Genomic DNA, 22,682 nt, shown 5'->3' with positions numbered 1-22,682 from the left:
TATTGCAAAAATTTTGTTTATAAATTGTCTTATAAATCTGTGAAAAATTGTTATGAATAAGGCCTATAGTATATACCTACATACATACTAGTGTTTTTCTTTTCTCTGGAAAGCAGGATTCATTTTGAATTCAGCAATTCCCGTGAAAAAACACTAATATTTACATAATAAGTGTACGGATAATATCTAGAGCATTTTAAAATTTTAAATATCAAAATTCTGTAAGGCATACATTGCTAGTCTCAATTTGCAATACTGCTGGGTGTTTTGCAAAATAATGCCTCTTCATATTTTCCCCGCTTGGTAGAGTCTTTCCTCATCAGTGTAAATACTTTTAATTATAATTAACACCAACAATATCAGATTCTCTGTTTAATTTTTTACAATAAATAAACATTTCCATATACAACATTAAGGACTTATTTAAAACGTGATCAATGTCTGTTTTTATGTGCATGTGTGTTTCCAGGAATTGTAGAAACTTCAATTTATATTTAAACCCAAAAAGTTACATAATTCTGAATGGTATTCCCAATGCTTTTTACTTATAACACATTTAAAATGTTTTGTCACTTTTCTAAAATAAGAAAATAAATTTATAAATATTCATCTATGTAAGAGTGAATCCCCTGTCGTTCGAGGTGACTAGTGGTTGGACTTCTGATTACAGATAGTTTGATTAATATGTAATTATAATCTAAGGTACACTATAGGAATAGGTTTAATTTTAATTAACTTTATTTCCGAAATTCTTGGGGATATTTTGTCTTTAAATTGAAAATGATTAAAAAATAGTTGTTTAATATTTGTAAAAAACAAATAAGTATTATCTAATCAGGACAATTAGACTTCTAAAAACTAATGGGTCTGGCAGTGTAATCGTACCAAAATATTTATGTTTAAATTTGTTCATAACTGTTCGTATCTATATATTTCACTTCCATATTTTAATAAATTCAAGTACGAGTGAACATTCAAAAGACTGAACATGTGTATGTTTATATATGTACATATGTATGTGTGCCTTTGTATCTGAGTGCAAAAATATCGTCTGATGAAGTTTTTGTCAAATCGACTTTAATATTTATATGAAAAGTGTGGCAAAAATTCTTTGACTTGTATCCAGGGAATTGAGGTTTCACATGACATTTTCTGCCACATGACTTTATTATTGAGTAATACTAGTTTTACACTATGATGAGGTTAACTTGGAAGGCATAGCCATGTAGGATAAAAATAAAAGAATGAGGTAAAAGAGAATAAGTTCCAGATACTTTTATATACATTTACTATGTATGACAACCAACAGCGGCATATGACAGAGTTAACAAAATTCATTTGCATTTAAATTAATTTTATAATGTTCACATTTTTATTTTATTTTATTGTGTGTGTTGTTGTTTTTTGTGTTAACGGGTCTATGGACAGGATTTTACATAAAAGTTGATGGCAATTTTTTTAGAATGGTTTTAATACAATTTATTATATATTTTACATTTCTTGTGCAATTATGTTGTATGTAATATGTATGTATATTAAATCGCAGCAGGAAGTGGTAGTTTAACAAACAATATACAAACCTATTTGATTTTAATTACTATAATTTTATAAAAATCGATAATTATAACAATAATTTTTAAAATATTATAGTAAGGAATCACTGGAATCACTGACCACAAGTAACTTCTTACAAATCTCATTACCCGATCTTTCCGCATTTAAAACTGGTTTCATACTTATTTTTTATATTTCCTAGTCTATTCTCTTACCCAATGTCCCATTAAAAAGTAATTTTATCATTCTATCTGGAATGGTTTCCATACAAATGTAAATATCAACTTTTCTTCAAAAAACTTCCAAAATCGACTACGATTTTAAACACAATCTAATTCCTTTTTGGACAATTGACTATTGATTGTTATTGATAACGACAACTTATTACCATGTAATGTATGAAATAACTACATTACATTACCTACAATACTCGTTAAAAAAGTCGAAACCCTGAGACCAACTTTAGACGATTCTAAAATTTTGAGCAGAGCTGAATTTGAATCAGATCTCAGATTTTCTCCATCATATCTGGGATTTGAGATATCGTGTTCTGAATTTTGAGAAAATGTCATTTTTTGCCCTTTTTGAGTTGTTATTCGAATTCTGCGGGAATCAATCCTTTAGAAAATAACAACTCAGTATACCGGTGACTTAAGATTTTTATGTTTTTGACAAATTTCAAGATTTCCAGATTTTTATTGATATTAACTACACACAGAAAACAGATCGATGGGAAATCGGTTACCATGATAAATATTTAGTTAAACTAATTAAAATTGTATCGCTGTTATTGAAAAACTGTATACTTAACTGATTTTCTATATTCAGTATTAAAAAACAATAATACTAATCGAATTGTGGTTTTAACAATTTCTAAATCAATAATTTGAACTGAATTGTATCGGTTATTAAATTCATTTGGCAATTCAGTAAATGCAGCCGACTTTTATTTAGGATTAAAACGTAAGAACATCAAATATTAGTCGCTACAACCGAAAAACAGTAGAAAGTAAAAAATATTGAGCACTGCAACCAATTATCAATTGAAGTAATTATTTAAAATTTAATTACGGTTAAAGGAACCAAATTCGATGTTCAGAACCGATTAATTGGTAATTATAGTTGACGTATACAAAAATAAATAAAATAAAACGAATTTAAAATATAAAAAAACCTAATTACATTTGAGGATAAATTAATGCAGAAATTTGGATAAAAAAGGTAATGTTTGGTGTATTTTATATCTTATAATCTATTTCGTGTTATTTTTCTATAATTTTTAATAATTTTACAGCAGCGGAAAGGCGTGGAAAGATAGTGTTCCTTTGAAAATGTTGAGCAGAATCAAGAGCAAAATCCCTATTTATTACCATGAAAATCTCAAAGCAAAAGGGGAGAAGCTATTTTATATTTATACGTTTTGTAAGTTTATACATATTTATATTTTATTGTAAATACTTTACACAAAATAAATATATTTTCAAATACACATAATCCACAAATTGTTTTTCTATAAATAATATTTCAGTTGCTAATACCAATAATTTCAATCCAGATTACCAAATAATAATTAAAAATTTTTGTGTATACCGAATTATACAATAATTACAATCGAATTTTGGGATAGTTGTTAGAACCGACTGAATTCGATTGGAAACAAATTCGGCTATCACAACGAATCTGTTTTCTCTGTGTATCAGAAAACTAGTATCAGTTCTAAGGTTTCTCCATTTTAGTTTATTTGACCTCACTGTATTCTCTCCTAGTGCCATGGTACCTATAGCTCAGAACATTTGTTTAACTCTATTGGTGCACTTTATACATTCCTTGATAGCTTGGGGTCTGGTCTAAAAGTTTGTGTTGTGATATGGATGACGTAGTATACTTCGATTTCTTATTAGAAATGACTTTAACAAAATAAACTAAAATATAAAATAAAAAGAATATCTGGGAGGTGATACTAATCTTCTAATATGTATTATCGAGTATAGGACTTATTAGAAAGGACTTGAACACATTCAATTTTACTTGAATTTAGTTAGATCTAGGTCTTTAGCGCTGTATTCTTATTTTTAAAAATTATTTTATACATTAATGTTAATGAAAAATTAATGCGTTAATTTTATTATTTATTATTTATTATTTAATGTTAATGGAAAATTAATGCATTAAATTTAAATATATTTAATGTTAATGCAAAATTAATGCATTAATTACACAAATATTTAATGTTAATGTAAAATTAATGCATTAAATTTAAAAATATTTAATGTTAATGCAAATTTAATACATTAAATGTACCCATGTTAATGTTAATGCAATAAACTTGCATTAACATTAATTTTTTTTAATGTAGAAAAAATTGTTAATGCATTAACACATTTAATGCATTTATACCAGGTCTGGTCTGATCTAGGATCGATGTCTCATAGTTCCTGACAATTTCGGTTTTGGATACATCTGGTGTTTTAATTGCTTGTATTGTGATCTGGAAGACGATAGTATAATTTGATTTCCTGCTTTTCAATTTAGACTCGCACACCTGTTTTGTCATCCAGTTTAGAGCCATCTAGTCCGCCTGACCACGATCTCTTTTCAGGAAAGAAATTCTTACAGTTCCCAACAATTTCGCTCTAACTTCGGCGTAGAAGCTAGTGTTGTGGCCGCACTATATTCTGGTTGACTACAATGTCCTATATGGGATCAATGTTTCACAGTTGCCGACAATTTCGGTATCGAATGCATCTGGTGTTTGTATATAAGCATCCAATTTGTTCAGTTTACATTAATGCCGTCAATTTAGTCAATTGGTCTTAAGTTACCAGCGCTAAGTGCCGCCTCGAAACTTACATGTTAATCGATCAGAGGAGCGTCCAGTAATGTTTCTTAAGCTTTAGCCAAAGTAGCGCTCATAGCACTACTTACATCACAGCAGCATATACGCTAAAGACCCCATACGGAGCCATTGATTTCTTAACATTACACGCAACATTGATATTATTTATTGGTACTATCCTTCATGTGGTATTTTCACCGAGAATAACACAAAGCTTTTTAACCATTACGGTCACAGATATCATACTGACTAAGGACATTTGAATTTCGTTTAAGAGTTAAAGAAATACGTAAATATATTACTGATTCTGTAGCAACCTTTGTTTTTATTTTCTCCATTTTTTTAAGTTTTAATCAAACATTTAAACGCAACAAAACACATTTAACGTTTATCCCTTTTTCTTTAGAGTTTTTTATATTTCAATCAAATTAAAGTGTCACTAAATGCTATTCTTTAGATATACATAAATGCTTCTACGTGAAATAATCAATTATTTTTAAGAAGAAAACTTTTTAAGAGTGAAATTTTTTTCTAAATTATTTCAAATTTCCTTCAAGTGTATCATTATCTTCAATTTCCATTATCAATATGTCCGCTTGTCTACAAGTAACTTTTTTCTTCTAATTGAATTTTAAAATATTTTGAAATTTCTCTACTGGAATTATGAGCAAGTCGTTTCCTGTAAGAAAGAAAAAAACAAACTTTTCATAGCATTTTTTTTTTGCTCATCATTTACGTTTTTCTTTTAAACTTTAAACATGTCTTCCTTTCTTCATGAACATAGTGAATTCCTGCGAAAGTTTCACTTTAACATCATAGACATTTTTCCGCATGGAAAACTACCTGTAATTTTTGTAGCAAGCAAAGTTTTTTAATAGTGGTGCTATTTTGAACTTTTTTTTCTTCTTTAACTTTATATTCAACTTTCTTCATATTCTTGCCAATAGACAGGCTTTGATTTTGTTCTTGTGAAGTTGAGTGGTGGAAACTCAAGGAAGTTTAGGTGTACAAGCGTGTGGCAAGGGAAAGAGTTTGTGATAACCAAAAAAGTTATAACCGGCACTGGCCAAAGTTCAACGTTAATAGCATAAATACGAAATTAATAGCAATCGCTGGTAGAAAAAGTCCTTATAATGAAAGGACAAATACACAGAAAAAACAAAAAAATCGTTGGTATTATAACATAGGGTTTTATATGCGACAACTTTAAAAAGTGATAAAGGCATTAAATTTGTGCATAAAATTTACAAAAATTACAAAAAAAGTAAAGAAAACTGAATTTTAATGCGAAATAGTGAAAATGTTCATGGACATCAATAAATAAAGGATTATTATATACAATTTTTTTTTTGAAAAAGGATTTAATAAAAAAGTGTATTTTATAGTATACCTGCTGTTTTAAATAAAAATTGTTTCAGAAAAAAATTCATGACATTTAATATATTTTAAAAACCAAAGGGTTGCATTTGCACAGTTTTATACAAACAATACGTTCAGAGACCAACAACAATACTGGCTGCCGACACGGGCTATCCAAAATTGTATGCGCTGCAAAAAGCTTCACAATGTAAAGAATAAACTAAAGAATATGAGCGAAAAAAAAATCAGCTGACTTGGCTTAACGTCAGCTTCATTCGTTGTTTCTTTTTTTTGGTTCATTCATCTCTTTTCTATCTTTTTAACGGAAATGCTGAGTCCAGTAAACCAAAAAATTGTAACCATTTATCATGATTCATATGAATTATTGTCCACCACAGCAGGCTTCACCATGTAATAATGATATGGATACATTTCACATTCATCCCCCTCACTCGCTTTTCACACACGCATTTACATGCAGCATACACACACACACTCATTCATTCAGTGGCATGCAGATATTGGCAAGTTTTTTAACCAACCTTCTCCTTCCAAAAATAAATATTTAACACTCCGTGGTATTCGTTTATGTGCAAGAATTAAGAATTTTACTTTATTTCGAGAGGAGTCTTCGGAATTTGTCTAGGCAAATGCCCCTATCAAAAGTTATGATTTGTCATTCCGTTTGTAACAAATCGAAATATTGTTCAAAGCCTTACAAAAGTATATATACTATGGGTCTATATTACATTTAATCTAGCCCTGTACGTCTGTATGTTCATCTGTCGAAAGCACAGTGGTGTCATCTGTCCACTCCTATGGAATTTTGTCTACAAGTGAAGATTGGGCCGCGAACTCTATTCTAAGGGAGTTCGCTCAATGATGGGAAGGCATGCAGAATCAGAAATCTTCTCCAATAAACTGAATATTTTGCAGTCTCTTGGACTTCCTGATACCTGTACGGTATTTCAGATGTATCCCATCTATACAGTCGCAAAAAGAATTTGGGATGGAAAATTCGACTATACACACTATATACATGGACAGCCTTGCAACACCCAAGGCTCTAAACTCCAATGTTACTAAGTCGAAATGCCTTCTCAATTGTGTTCAATCATTGGCACGACTGACACAATACCACGTAAAATTGGCATGGGTTCCAGGACATGATGGCACTCGGGAAAATGAATTATCTGATAAATGCTCAACCAAAGGGTCCATGACTAAACCCTTGCGCATATACATATTCACACTCCTCTGATGACCCTATACAAATTAATAAATTACTAGGCTTTAAATAAGACAGAACTGAGGTGGACAAATATATCTTCTTGTAGATTATCAGACTGCTTTGATCCACTCTGACAACGGATAGACTATGACTCATGTCTCTTAGAAAGAAGTTAATTATATTTCTAACTGGTTTAATTACTGTGCACTATATGCTTGAACAAATGTCGAAACATATGGGCTAGCGGAAGTGGAATCGGTACAGCAACTTTTACATATGTGACTGCCCAGCTTTATAAGAGCACATGCTATTCTATCTTAGTTGAGCACTTTACCATGACTGGACTGTCTCAGATATGCGTCACTAATAAACATGAAAGTTTTTATTAAAAACACCGGATGTTTTTAGCGGAGGCCTAAAGAACTTTGTATTTAATGAAATAAATAAATATCTATTGTATTACAACGGGCCACAAGGTCTCCGAAAATTCGCCAAGTAGCGAGCAACCCATGTATCCTTAACCTACATATGTAACTAATTAAATGGGGGAATACAAGTGTAATAGTATGAAAAAAATAGATATTTGATATTATTATGTTTAAAGCAGAATACCAGACAAAGGCTCACTGCATAAAATTGTACACTATATACACTCCAATTCCTGACAAGGCGCCTGATACTGAACAAACAAATGGACAAGCTGAGAGAATACATAACTATCAGTAAAAAATTATTTTGCAGGACGACTCTGGTAACCTTGATTAATAGTATCCGAAACACCCTAGCCAGGCTAAGTCTATTCCTAGCCAAGGTTTTTTTGGAGACTATTAATCGAGGTTATCCAGAGACTATGCCGAGAACTTTGCAAAAGTAATGTGTTGGTCAAGCGGAATATTAGAAGGAATACCCGTGAGCATTCGTAACAACATGATTGATTTTAAAGGCTCCAGACAGAAGTCGGTGCAGTAAAGCAATTACTGGATTAGTATAGGTATGGCGAAAACATCCGTGTAATAAGGTTAATAAGTCTGAGACCACATTAAATTAAAGAGAACTTTAGCCAAATACTATTCTAAAGAACCAGTGACTCGAGAGTAATAGGAGTTTAAAGATCGTTTGTATTCGCTTTCGAGGGAAGGGAACTCAAGGAAATGAAACTTACGAAGGCAATGGGGGCTGAAATAAGATAATGTGTAAGAGAATTCTATAACTTTACTCGAAATAATAATACGGTGGGTATAGTTACAAAGATCCCTAGCGAGAGCAAGACGAAAAGTGTCTCTTGCGGGAACAACTATGTTAAAGTGGACGAGTAGAAAATAAAGAATCGATAATATTTCGAATACAACTACCATGATGACGCTAAAAAGAGAATTACGTACACTATAGTGGCCTAGATGTATTTCTTCTGATAATATATTGTTTACACCCCTCTAACTAGGCTAAGAGCATAATCCGTAATTCGTATGTTTTGGGTCATTCGTCACAAATTTACCCTTTGTAATGAAGACAGTCGTCACTTTAGTGTCCTCTTTGTAAGCGGGAGCGGAGACAGTCGTCTCTTTACTGTCCTCAAGTAACATAGAGAGTATACTCTTAAAAGTAGTTTTTTTTTTTGTTGTACTTCCGAAAGTATTATTTTACCCATCTTTTGGAGAAATAATTATTACTTTCTACTAATATGCCACCATCTCGTTGACTCAAATTTATATCTTTCGGGTAAATCGTCACATTATTGCCCCATAGTATTCTAGAGAGTAGACACTTGAAATTTTTAAATTTTATTTCATTAATATCTTACCACCTGGCTGACTCCAATTCGAATGTTTTTGGTCTTTCGTCACAAATAAACTCTTTGTAAACGAGAATGAAGACAGTCGTGGAGGCAATCGTCTCTTTAATGTCTCTTTGTAGAGTGTAGAGTGACGACTGACTTCCTCGTAGGACAAACCCATGTTAAAATGGTTGGTCACCTGGGTAGTCAGGTGGCTAGGGGCTACCACAAGTGGTAGGTTAAATGGTCAGTTCGGGACTGTCCCGTCGAACTGTTGGGATAAATTGCGATGATCTACGTTTTACTATTTACTTTGAGACCACACCTTCCCTCATCTAGGAGGATCCTGTGATCTATTGTCATAATTTAAATACAAATTTCTTCTTTCTCTTAGTACACTTAATGTACTAAAAATTAAAATTGTCTGTTAAATGTTTTGAAACCATGATTAACTTTCCAAATCTATAACAACCAGTGCACCTAAACGAATTTCCCTTTCTATTACAAATATGGCTGGACTGATTTAAATACGGCCAACATAAGCAAACAGCACACTGGTAAATAAATGTGTGACAAGAGGAAAAAAATTGACCGTTGAAAATACAACAATAGCAACAATATATATATAAATAACAACAAAAAAATATGTAAAAGTATTAAATTAATGGATTATTTGTTTGATAATTTATTAGCAGGTCAATATCCGGTCCAGTTTTTCATACTGATATATTGAAATCTTTACAATGAAAACAAAAAAGCAACAACAACAGCAAATATTTGTATCCTTAAATGAAAATCCCATACAATAAATTCATTTAAGTAAGTGTATGTATATGGAGATGTGTGAGTGGCAAAGAATAAACATCTTTTAAGTGTGACTGACCATTGCTTAATCAAACCATAGTAAATCTTGGCATTGACACATGGCGCTTTAAATAAAAAAAATATGATACAAAACTGAACGGGTAAAAGCAAATTTCTAACCAGCATTTAGTCACTGTGTGTGGTGTGGTCAGCCAGTCGTTTGGACTTTTGGTCGTCATAGTTTTTCATATAGTATTTTATTACCAATTCTATCCAGCAGCCCTTTTTCATATGAAACCCCATCTATTCTTGTATAGTGTTTTGCTTGTGATGAAGTGTGCATCCTTTTAATTTTTCATCTCAAGATTTATCTACATACATACATCTTTCTTTTTTATTCATTTCTTTGTACATGTATATTTCATAAAACATACACATACGTACGTACATACATAAATATATAAGATAGACCCATATTCTTTCCTTTTAAATAAATCCTTTAAATCACACCATATGTGTTCTTGAAGCCCTTTGCTTTGCTGTTGTTGTAGTTGTTGGTATATTAATTTTTCAATAGAAATACGATTCTATCAAAAAAAGTGTTTGAAGATTTATTCTAGTTGTAAAGATGGTGTAGAATAATAAACCTGCCGGATTTATTTTCTGTTTTTGTTGTTATTTTACGGATTTAGTGTTAATAGCCGAGTTGAAAAGGGTTCAAAGTAATTGAAGAAAACGAAAATTTACTACCTTTAAGATAGATTTTTTTCTTTGAAAAGTTTTTATTCAAGTAAATAAATGTCAAGGATATATTCTGTCCAATAAACTCTTACACATGTTCCATTTTCATGTTCGTAAAGTCCTCATATGTTGAGTATGTATGTATATTATAATTGTTGGAATTCAAGCATGACTTTGATGTTGGAATAATTGAGATGAAATTACAAAATAAGTACGAGGGTAAAAGGCTTAGTGTTAAACATAAGAATCATGTAAGGGTTTTTAAGGAATAGCTATTTAATTGTAAGGTTCTCAATAGAGGTAAAAAATAGGTAGTAAAATTTTGAAGTTAAAATAAGAAGAAATTTTCCATCAATTTTTTCATTTTATTTGTTTCCGAAAGAATTAAAAATAACGCCGTCAATATAGTTCTGACTCATTTAGATTCCATTGCATGATTATTGAGATGTAGTTTAAAGATATTTCTTGCACAAACAACCTTTACACAGTGCTCGATTTCCTTAGCAATTTCAGAAACTCTTAAGACTCTTAACAACGCTCCTTACTGTTTGGATTTGATTTCGGTAAAACCTCGGCAATGTTAGTGAATAATTCAGGCAATCAGAGAAGTTCAATATATCCCCTTGTTGGGTAAAGCAAGCCAAATCCAACACTAAGACTAGCTAATGAATTTGATCCGTAAAGATAAATGATTCGAAATTCGGTCTCGAGAAAAAATTTTATTTATAAATAAAATTTTTTCTTCGTTTCTTCAAGATCTGCTCGCATTGTTGTCGTAATCAAAATCTAAGAACGACATCTTGTAAACTTGGTAATATGAGAATTTCAGATCTAGATCTCAATCCCTTGGAGTAGGTGTTTCGAGTTTGTAAAAATATTTGTTCAATAGTCACCATAAATCGTCTTTATCTTTATATATAAATTAATGTGTGTTTGTTTGGACTTTAAAGACTGCTAAATGGCTAGACCGAAACCGAAAATTCTTGATCTGCCATTTTGGGTTTAAATCACCACTTGCACCCCGAATACCGAAACAAAACAAAGTCCAAATTTTTGACTTCTGGGCTATCTACAAATTATTTGATTCTCTTATTTGAAACCATGTCAAATCATTCCAACGAAAGACCGAGGACATCTCGTCACCAGTTTATAGTCCGGCCAGTCTAGATACTATGTTTGCATTTCGTTTCCCCGGGATTGCAATCACACCAACACCGCCCACTACAGGCGGAGTGGCTGTAGTGCGCGGGAACCTCCCATATCAAGAAAATATTAGATCAATTATAGTCTCAAAACTTTTCGGAGCCGATTTAGTTTTAACGACGAAATTTGGAGATTTAATTCACGTTTTTGGACATTATTTCTCCAAAATTCAAAAATTAAATATGTCCCTAAAAATATTTTTGGGGAATCATTTCAATATATTATTTATATCACGCAATAAAAATTGTATTTTGATAAACGCCCTCCGACCTGGCGCGAAGTTTTCTCCTTTGGGGTATATCGAACACTGTCTTCACTAAGAATACACTCACTATATATAAAGAGCGTTCTTCCATAGGCCGGCTATTTTGGATATATTTATTCAGCGAAGCCATTGTTAGAAGTTTTTTGCTCTGGGGTATTCCGAACACCGGCTTCACAAAGAATACACTCGCTATGTATAAAGAGCTTTTGAGCCCTGAAATCCCCGAAATTCCTTTGTCTTTTGGGGAGTTATTTCATGATTCCTGCATTACTATAGTGGGTAGGACATAGGTGGTTTCTGTTGATGTTTGTACCACCCAAAGATATTGGTCCTATACACACCTTAATGAATATCAATTGACTAACAATAATTTTCTGTTCTCTCGGCTTCCGACTCTAACTACAGGTCGATATTTTAGAGGTAATTGAAATAAACACCCATCCTCAGAATGAGTAAGTTTAAGATTACAGCACAACTGTAAAAATAATTATGGGCAGATTTCTGGAATTACATCCAAAAAATAATATTTCTGAACATCGGACAAAAATATTACTAAAACGTTTCTTTCAACCAATGTTTTCACCAAAAGAAGCGCATGAAAGAACCAATAGTGATCTAGGTGTATTTAACCTTCTCACAACCACTATAGGTGCCGAGTCGTTTAAAAACGACTATACATTCTAGATTTGGCTAAAATAATTTTTTGGTGTTAGATTCAAATAAAATGGTGTTAAATTCGCATATTTGAACATCCATACCAGCAATTGAAATGTTGTTAACATTTTTTGGATCTTTTGAAACGTGTTACGTAATATGGAAAGGCAAATACATACATATTTCTGCATACACTGAACCCTACTTCTTGGGCAAGAAGATACCGGCGATGGACAAAATTAAGTACATACGTGTAATTCTTGACCAGAAATTAAAATGGAGACACCACATCCAGGATAGAATCAATAAGGCAAATCCGGTGATATTAAGGAAAAGTATCGGCTTTATAAAAGTATAATTATACCAATTCTAGCTTATGGTTTAATAATCTTGTGGACTTCTTTGGAGAAAGATCAAACTACTACAGAGTTTTCAGTGAACATGCTGCATGGGTATAAGTGGTGCCTACTTCAACATATGTACTACTGGAAACATTGGTAGATATTACCACCCATTAAAACATATCTAAGATATGAGGTGGCTCTTACTGCCGAACGGTTCTTAACTCTAGATGGTTATAGGGCACGTCATCAATGTATACTGGAAAAACTATAGGCTTTAGAAAAGTGTAATTACGCAAGTTCTAGCTTATGTTTAAATAATCTGGTGGTGTTTAGCGTAAATGCTGTTTGGGTATAAATGGTGTCATATGAACTACTTCAACAAAGGCTCTGGAAACATTACTTAAGATTTCCAACCACTGAAACATATGTATGATATAAGGCAGTGCTTATAGCCAAATTACTCTTAACTCTAGGCGAAATGAACAAAAGCGGTTAGAGAATATGTGGTAAACCGTGAAACGCTGATCCCAGATAAATATATAATATAAAAGCATGCAGACAGAAGTCCGAGAAACAACGAAATAACCGCCAGAAGGCAATTAGGTCGATATTAAGTGATAGAATGAAATCTAAGACAGTAATGGATTGTAAGAGAGCTTTAACTGAATACTCTCGCAGAGGTAAGATTTGCATTACATGGTTACGCGGCCACTCGGGAGTAGTTTGCAATTAAAGAGCCAATGTAATAGCTTCAAGGGTAGTTAGGCTTCCAGGTAGTTAACCTGATAAATACTAATCCATTCGACGCAACTAAGGGAAGAACTACAGAGATCCTATAGGGTGACCCTGATGAGTGCGAAAAATCTCCTAAAATTGAGCAAGTCTGAGGTTAGTATGATAGTACGTATTCTGAGTGAACACACAAGATCTATATACTTAATATTGAACGTGTGGATTCAGACGAATGTAGAGCATGTGAAGAGGACAGTGAAATTCTGCAGCAGTTTTTTAACTACTGTCAGGCAATCTTCGAAGTTACATCCAAGTATTTCGGAAGAGATCTTATTCCAGAAATAGCATTCCTCACTAACACTGATTGGAAAAATCTTAGGACTTTCGTCCAGGAAACTGAGTTCCTAAACATTGAAAAATAATACATATATTGAACACTTTTGTCGTAAAGAGGAACTTACAACAGGCCCGATAGTGGCCTAGATGTATTTTTTTCGAATTTGATGTCCTCTTATCAACCTTACCTAACCTACGCCATATAACTGTTTAAATATCGATAAACTATTAAAGTTAATTCTCTTATCGTCCATTTTTATTTCTCCATCGAATCTAAACATTTCGAATAACGATGAATGTCAAAAATCTATTACTCATTTAATAGTGTTTTAATTTATTCTTTTGCAATTTAAGAAACATTAATGAAAGAGATTTCATGATATAAACATTTGTGCTGGAATATTATTATTTAGATTAAAGAACTAGATACGAAAATATAAGAAAATCACGTAGAACGATATTTTCTTTTCATTTATTCTAATTTTGATTGTTTTGTTTTTATTCCTTCAACCGTATTTAACATTCTATTTTACTCTGCTATTTTGCTAATGTTTACTCGTCTTTTTTATTTTATATACAGATTTTTTGTACCTTTTTAAAGACAATTTTCGTGTTTTTTCTTCTTTCTATGTTGTATTTTGAATAATCTTTTTTCACTTAAGTGAACTCATTAATATTCAATCTGACCATGATTACACAGACGCCTCCTTTTTGCTGTGTCGGTGAAAAAAAAACGATATAAAAATGAATCTTTATCTCGGCAGCAGGAAGAAGATGAGTATGAAAAAATAAAAAAAATAAAAAAATTTTAGATGTCTGTGTGTTTGTGTGACCATATCCGTGAGTAAATGTGATGTGTCCATATAAACCAAACAAGCATCCTAGATTCACGATTTTGCAAGATGATGAATTAGTTCTATACAGTCGCGGTAGTCAATGGTTGTTGGTTGGTTAGTTAGTATTTGTGAATTAAATTGTATAGATGAAGCATATTTATGTTGGTGTACGTACGTACAAACGGATGTATGGTTTCGAATATTAATGCCTGAATGTATATTTTTGGATTTGTATCTGCATTTGTCTGTATTTGTGAGGGTTTTTATTTATTTTATGTATAGATTTTATAAATTTATACATTCTTTAGCACTACCACTATGTACCCTACATATGATGAACGCAGACAACATGTTAGGTTAGGTTTAAAAGAGGATGCATACGGTAATGAAACCGAAGAAATACACCTATACTCCTATTTGACCTTTTGTGTTTTTATTCCCTACACCGCTGTAGTGGGGAGGGTACTCTGCGTTTGTGCTGATGTTTGTAACATCAAAAAATATTGGTCCTAGACCCACCTTAAAGCATACCAATCTGCTCAGAATCGATTCTGAGTCGATTTAGCTATGCCCGTCTGTCCGTCCGTCTGTGTGTCCATGTAAACCTTGTGCGAACGCTACAGTTCGTAATTTTTAAGATAATTGGATGAAATTTGGCACATACTCTTTTCTTGGTACGAGCTATTGACAATGGTTGAAATCGGTGCATTATTTCGCCTTGTCCCAATACAACTGTACCCCCGAATCGGGCTTTAGGCTCATAATTACATTAAATGTTCAATTGTGTCAACAAAATTCTTCAAGACTTAGTTTTATAGAACTACTCATTTGACCCAAGCCCCCATACAAACTCCCCTTTAGAAAACATTTTGAAGTTCATAATTCAGTTATAATTTCTAATAAAACGATTAAAATCTACATAAATAACTTTGAATTAGACGTCAATTCTTCTACCGAAATTTATAAGGATAGGGCCATATTTACCCTTGCTCACCTATGAGCCCTCTTGTAGAAAATCTCTTCTGTTCGTGAAAAAAAATTTGCGAAAAAAGAATGTTGATCTATAAGACGAGATATGTTCGGTGCCATTGCCGAGACAGGTGTGATTGTGTAAAATGTTTTCCTCAATGAGTGTATCGTATCAAAGTGTAATGCGTTGAATGGTGATGTGTGAAATGTGATAACATTGAATTGATCTTTCTTCGCAGTGTATTCGCGGTAAGTTAGAACAAGTCTTCGGTTACATCTCAAAACGTATAGGTGCTGTAGCTGACTTAACAGTCCCATAATGAGGAGGCTATTACTAATCTTCTCGTTAGGTTAACTTATAGGATCTTTGTAGTTCTACTCACCATCTTAGTGTTATTGCACGTGGTAGTTTTAACCAAAATTCAGGGAAATATAATGTTGATCTATAAGTCGATATAAGTTCGGTGCCATTGCCGAGGCATATTTTATTATGTGATATGTTCTTCTCAATATGTTGGGTCGAAGTTATACCATTGTGTTAGAACAAGTCTTCGGTTACGTATTAAAACTTATAGATGCTGTAACCGACTCGTTGTAAACGGAAGTAATGTTCTAACATCTCGTAAGTTAAGCAACAGGGCAGCTTAGATAGCTCGAGTACTTGAGCAAAGTGCTTATATAGAGACCGATATATCCATGTACCATAATGGCCACCGGAGTGTATAATATACGAAAAGAAAGCTCTTCCTGTGAATGAAATATATCACCGTAAAATTAGGATATCAAAGCTGGTGTTCACGTAAACCACTTCGACTTCCTGACAGAAATCATATATCAGAATATGAGTCCAAGATAACTCGTAGTTATGTTAGAAAACAGAGAATAGTGCAATTAAAATTCGTGCTTGGCTTCCTTTTTCCTTTATAGAACAGAACGGAAGAGGCTTTTTCTGTGTTCTTTTTTTCACAATTTTTAATTTATAATGAAAAATTAGTAGCACAAGTGGATTTTATTTAAGATTATTATTTATTTATTTTTTTTTACTTTTTAATTTATTTCTAACGGTGGAAAATCTTCAAATTACAAATTTTTGATTTGACGGTAGCTTAAGTCAATGTTAAACAGTTGTTGTTGTGATAAGGATTCTTTTTGAATGATGATGTCGAGCAAAAGTTATGTGATGGTGTGAGGTTTCTAATTTAAAATTTTCATATAGTGTTTTTTTTTACGATGGACGTAAATGTCTTCATGGCGTGGGGACGTATGGACCATGGTGATTATGATTTGTGTATGATTGGCCCAAGGGGGAGGATTTGATTCAACTAACGCAGAAAAACCAACAAATAACAAAAAGTTAAATTCATAAATTAAAAATCATTTTCCCAAAAAGTGAAAAAAACCCACACACACACAAGAAACAACAAAAAAGTTTTTTGATAACATCACTTAACTAACATCCACGTATACATGAACCAAGAAGAAAAATAAAGAAAATCAAGTAATAAGAGAAAACTCAAAAAGTTATAGATAAATTAGTGAATCTTTCAAAAGACATTATAATTTGTTATATTTAATGGAATATTTTAATTTATTTCCCAGTAAGTCAGTCACTCATTCATTCCTTATGCCTGACAACATTTGGTACGACATAAAAGTATTTTTTTTTTTTTTTTTTGGTATTTTTCCCCTTTTGTCTTGTCTCGCAGAAGTACTTACTACTTTGCTTTATTTTCGCCACCTTCGTGTCGGTAGTAATTTAATGCATTTAAAGATAATGATAATGATTTTCTTCAACAATTATCGTTACTTTAATTGGTAACCGCTAATGTAGCACAACGACTGACTCCTTTTTGTTTAAATGATTCTAATTTCAAATTCAACTTTGTCTTCCACATTGTTTCATCAACAACTGTGAAATTTTTATATTGATTTAAATATTGAATTGTTTAAAAATTACTTTTAATCGCTGTCATTATGTGTACAATTAAATGTTATTATTTAATGTACACATTTGGTAAATATAATTAACAAATTTGTCATTATTATTGTAATAAATTATTTTAACGTGAAATATTTTATTTTTAGTTTTATGGATATCTTAACCCGTTATACCCGTCCATCTCAATTTACGTAAGTAAAAGTCTTATGAAATACTAAAATGAAAGTTTCATCCATATGACGAAAAATAAAGTAAAAGTCGTATGATTTTTATATTTTGTGTTTAAACGATTGGTATAAAACAATAACAAAGTATAATGAAAACAGCTGCTTTCCCTTTATACTTGCTTGTCTTTTAATTCATTTCGAAAGATGAATAGAGTCATGTGACTCTAATTTTCCATCCATATTTGCTCTCAATGTTTGATGGTTTCATTACATCTTGCGTTGAGAATATTCCATAGTTCTCTTACAAACAAAATTTTGACAGATCTAATTACTTGTATGCTCGTGTGAAGGTGGCTCTTTCTGATTACATATAAGTACTTAAAAAGTACTTTAAGTCAGCTTCTTTCTAAGATATAGATTTACATTGACCGATTATTCATAGTGTTTGTAAGCGATTGTGGTTAGTAATTGGCTTTTATGACATTACCATGTAATAATCACTTTAAATGTTATTGCGTTAGTTAATTTTAGCACTTTAACTCATTAGCTGGTAATTAAAGTTAGAGAAGTTTAATCGTGGTCATACCGCGTCAAACTAGAAGTCTATAAGAAAGCTATTGCACTCTCAAAAAGAAATTCATAGAGAAGCATCTGTGAATCTATAGACTACCCAAAGGACTCTGCTAGTCTCAGCAAAATTCTTGTTAAAGGCAAATCTAATCCAACCTATCTTTAGAGGAAGAACGACACTTGGCCAGAATCACCTGCAGAATCTCACAATATCCAACTGAACACTCATTTCCCCGGCTGATAGTAGGACTCTTTTGGAAATCAATAACAATATCATCTTCTACGATAGAATCTCATGGGCGATTGATAGTTTTTCCCCATTCAAATCACTAGGGCCAGATGGTATGTTTCCTAGGATGATCGCCTGGTTTCAAGGAATATATACGCTCAGCCTCTCTCAACCATGTTCCTGTAGAAAGGTTAAGTTCTTTTCCATTCCCAAATATGGCAAAAGAAGTCATAAATAATTTTCTATGGGAGCCTTCATAGAAGGTGCTTTGAATAACGTAAATACTTCTGAAATTCAACTAGCTCTTGCTAATCTAGATGTTGAAGGGTATATCAGTAACTGGTTAGTAACTATGTTGAAATCTAGAATAATTAATTTAGGTCTTGGTAACTGCGTTAAGTCCAAGCAAGTTTAACGAGGCACACAACAAAGCTGCGTTATCTCTCCATTCTTAACTCGATTCTTATTAAACTGGGCAACAGAGCGATAAAAGTCATTGCTTATGCGGACGATGTTGTGAAACTTGTTTCTGAACGTGATCAGCGATATTATGCCTGGTGCTTTGGTGCTACTTAGTAAATGGGCTACAGAGAATGATCTAGAAGTAAATCCAAGCAAAACAGAACTGGTACTGTTCACAATATATACCAAGATATCAAGCTTGAACTTGATATATACGAAATTCCCTTATCAAACAATGCCAAATTCTAGACTCCAAATTATCATGGAAACTCAACATCCAGCATAGAGTCAAGAAGACAACGGTCGCCTACTATACCTATAGTAAGATGTCTGGAATAAAATGGGGATTCAGTCCCAACCGCTATAGGCCAATTCTTATATACGAATATTCTGTATGGTGAAATTCAACTAAGAACAATTCTGTTGTGGATCAGCTACACAAAGTTCAGAGATCAGAATCTATTAGGATGACAGGTGCTCTAAGAACTAGTCCTTCAGAAGCTCTGACCACTATAGCACATCGTACGTATAGATCCGCATATAATGTTTATATCTGTCTTCAGGCTTAACTCATCTAGAAGTTGGTGATCAAGAACATATGGATACACTAAGATTTTAAGCCTATTATCTCAAATCTTGAACCAACCAACCATATAGTTTTCAAAGTCAGAGTATCTTCCAGGAGCGAATGGTGTAGAGACTGTAAAGAAGCTGGTATAAGTATATCTCACAGTCCTCTCAACAATTGTAGTGTCTTCCAAGCTGATATATTTGCTATAATGGCATACGATACTACTTGATCTCGATGTTCGCGGCAACATAGGAATCTACTGGGCCTACTTCAATGTCAAACGTCCAAGAGGAGGCATCGAGGCTGATATAAGTAAACACATGGTTATAGGCAGACATGTAAGTCTGCTTGGGCTGCCCTTCAACGATCACTGTCGCAGTTGCAAAGATAGGGAACGGATGAAACGGTCTTCCACATTATCTGTGAATGCGATGCACTGACCATAAAGAGAAATCACTTCCTTGACAAGTACTTCATATCTAACCTTGGTGAGATATCATTGACTGAGATCAAAGATATCATCAGATTCTTTACAACTACAGGATGGAAATAATACTATAAACACATCATCTGACGAGTGGAGTAGTCTGGTCAAAATAGAGCATTTTCAATGTAATAACGTCCAATGCTTTTCTAAAATAATCGTAAGCTTTTACATATCTTATTGATTATATTATTTATGTGCCTCTTCTGATAACTGAATTGTTAATTTCCGTTAAGAAAATCTTATTAATACCCTAGTTCTACTCAGGAATTCTGGTCAGTTTTCATTCTTCGTCCGGTTAATTCTGTACCCTTCGGTGGAAAATTAGAGTCCACCAGGAGTTGCATGGTCTCTCTGGAAACGAGTTTTAGAATATATATAATATAGTTTTCGATTACAGGACTCTCATTTGGCTTTCGAACGTTGCACCTATTTAAAGAGTTTGTGCAAAGTCGTCCTAAGATTCGAATATCCCTGTTACCTAAATTATTTCCTTGGGAGTTAAGGGACAGCTGACCTAGGATGATTTAAACAAGGCATTTTCAAATGTTTCCAATTTAGCAGCATTATTTTTCTACTTTGACGTTGAAAATTATATGATTCCTTTGTCCCGATCGTAGTCCAGTTAGTCTAAAATTTATTCCGAAATATTATCGGCGGTGGAAGATATATTTCGTATATCTTTTAGACCATTAGTTAATGCTGGGCCCTACAATCTTTTAAGCTTTAGTGCTACCTTATATATTAAAGGATTTGATTCCTTCATATTTCGAGTTGTGGACAACATCACTAGGTCTTCGATATCTTTTTTAGGAATCAAACCCATGATCCCCGGTCTGGCAGACTACTAACCTAGCTTAGGCACACACTTCCTCATTTACATAGTTTATGGCGTTTTCATATAAAAAAATGAACATTTTCAGACTTAGTCCAGTGAAATGTTTATAAATTTCGTTTTGAATTCAAAATTCTGTTTTTATTGTAGTACCTTCATGGGTTAATTAATTATCTCATAACATTTGACATAAGAGTACCGGTAGTGCACACATACATATATATACTTATTATGTATGTGTATATCTTTTTGTACTAGTATCTATGTTAATATCAAAGTACGAACTATTATCTAACACGTAAATAAATAAAATCCTTAAAATATTGTCACTCCGGTAAAACACTATTTGAGCCAAATGTGCTGAAAACATGCAATAACAAAATAAAATGTTGAAAAAACCCAGAATAAAAAGAAAAATATTTATTATTTATGATAATTACGAATGTTTGTTAATACTTCTCTAGAAGAGAGAAATTTGAATGTATGTAGGTAATGTTTTAGTTTGCCATCAAACTTAAAAGGATTGAAATTTCTATTATCTATCAAACGAAAGACAATTTTCATTGCAAGTGTCCTGACTGAGTGTGTGACGGTGTATGTGTTCCGAAACAAGTGTTTTTCATTTCTTGTATTATTTTGTTATTTTAGTTCTGGTTGTTTTCATATTGATTTTCACCAGGAAATAAATTTGTTTTTTTCTTGTAACGAAAAAAACATGTTAAATAAATATTTAATTTTACTATTAAGACAAATGTATTTGCAATGGTACAATTGTGGAGAAAAATACTTAATTTTAGTAGAGTTGTTTTGTAATAGAAAATGCTAATTGTAGTTAGTTAGATATATGACTTTTTTAAATTAAATAATTGTATGTTTTAGTTACATAAATCAAATACATATGTATTTATCAAAAGCAATTTTCTTTTTGCTATAATTTTACTTTTAATATGATACAATCAAATGTTTACATGCGTTACTAAGGTTTAAACGTTATATAATTATCGTTTTTATTCAAATTAATAAATCTTTTCTAAAATTGTTAATAATACTTGTTATATTTGCAAATTCTGAAAATAATTTGAGAAATTAAATCTTATGCTATGTATACACGGTTGTTAAATCTTACAACGTTGGCAGTAAAATTTGCAGAAAATGTCTAAACACAGTGTAAACTTATAAATTTTGTCTTACAATATTGTCAGTAATGCTTGGTCTAATAACGTGGCAAAAGAAAAATTGTAAGTTTGGGCGATTGTTAGTAATTTTCTGAACATTTTACTGACAACGTTGTAAGATCTGACAAGATCGGACTGATAGGTATAATTACAAACTGAACATATCTATATACATATATGAAAGAGTAGCGTTACTGACTGACTGATTCATCATCGCACAGGCCAAACGGATGAACCTAGAACATTTTTATAGTAGATGTGTTTTGGTAATGTAGATCCACTAAGGAGGGATTTTTGGAAATTTGTACATTTACGGGTAAAACAGGTTTTCTTAATTATTTTACACAATATTAGTGATACAAGAAAAATTTTAAATGCACCTATATCTAATCTTAAAATTAGCAAATGGTTGCCTGGTACTTTTTTTTAAATTCGTACTTTTAAGGGGTAAAAATGTGTAACAAAGGTGATTTTGGTACCTCTTCTTTGGCCCTTTATAACTTTTAAACTAATTTACATAATAAAATTTGTATAAATATTATGGTAACATCTCCCAAAATTATGAGACACCTGTTTCGTATTCAGTCCTTTTTGGGTATAAAAGGGAGAAAA

This window comes from Lucilia cuprina, chromosome 5, assembly GCF_022045245.1.
Source record: "Lucilia cuprina isolate Lc7/37 chromosome 5, ASM2204524v1, whole genome shotgun sequence".
Classification (NCBI taxonomy): domain Eukaryota; kingdom Metazoa; phylum Arthropoda; class Insecta; order Diptera; family Calliphoridae; genus Lucilia; species Lucilia cuprina.
The sequence above is the reverse complement of the archived record's forward strand: the minus strand, read 5'-3'. Positions refer to the sequence as shown.